Below are 876 nucleotides of genomic sequence, written 5' to 3' on the forward strand. Positions count from 1 at the left end.
TTCCAACTATAAGGTTTTTAATTTGTTTTTTTTTTAGGAGATGTGGTTTTGCCATGTTGTGCAACTGATGAAGTCCATCTAATTTTGCCACTGGATGCATTATGACACTCTGCCTGTTTTAAATGAATGTATTAAATGAATCAAGCTCATTATGAAACCAGTAAAATTTTCTCCTATGAAACTTATCATATAACACAGACATTACAGATGGGAGATTATTCTCTAAAATAGTTGACCTGCATTTTTCTCCCCAGTAATAACTGCTTTTTGTGACAACGTTAGTTATTGATTTATCTTTCCTAATGCAGTCTATTCTGTAACGAGAAAACTGTTTTCTTGAGGCAGCTTAATGATCTGAGCTTAGGAGTCGGACACAGGTTTGAATTTCAATTCCAAATCCTTCGTAGCTGTGTGATGGAGCAAGTCACCAGATTCCTCTGAATTGGTTTTCTCGTCTGTAAAAGAGAGATAGTAATGATGTCTCACTTACGGGATTGTGGTGAGGCTGGGGGATGACCTATCAAAAGTGCCCAATGTAGGCCTGAGCAACCCCACTGCAGGCACGGCTGTGGAATGGCTTCAGGTCTTAAAAAAAAAAGTGCCCAATGCAGGAGGTACCTAATATTATTATACATATATATGCATGTATTTTAATATATTTTATAGTGACAAAACTTGCTTGATAGGTAAATTCATGGCCCACTATACAGGTCCCCTGTTTTTGTCAGGTTGTCTGGAATTCCTCCATTACAGATTTAGTCCTTTGGGAAGGTTATAGGATGTATCTGCCATCAAAATCCAAGTATGCCACGGGGAGGTATTATGCCTTTAACTAACAAGTTTTCAGTTGATAGCTTATAAGTAGGAATAAAATAT

The sequence above is a fragment of the Mandrillus leucophaeus genome, unplaced genomic scaffold (assembly GCF_000951045.1).
Source record: "Mandrillus leucophaeus isolate KB7577 unplaced genomic scaffold, Mleu.le_1.0 Scaffold39, whole genome shotgun sequence".
NCBI lineage: Eukaryota > Metazoa > Chordata > Mammalia > Primates > Cercopithecidae > Mandrillus > Mandrillus leucophaeus.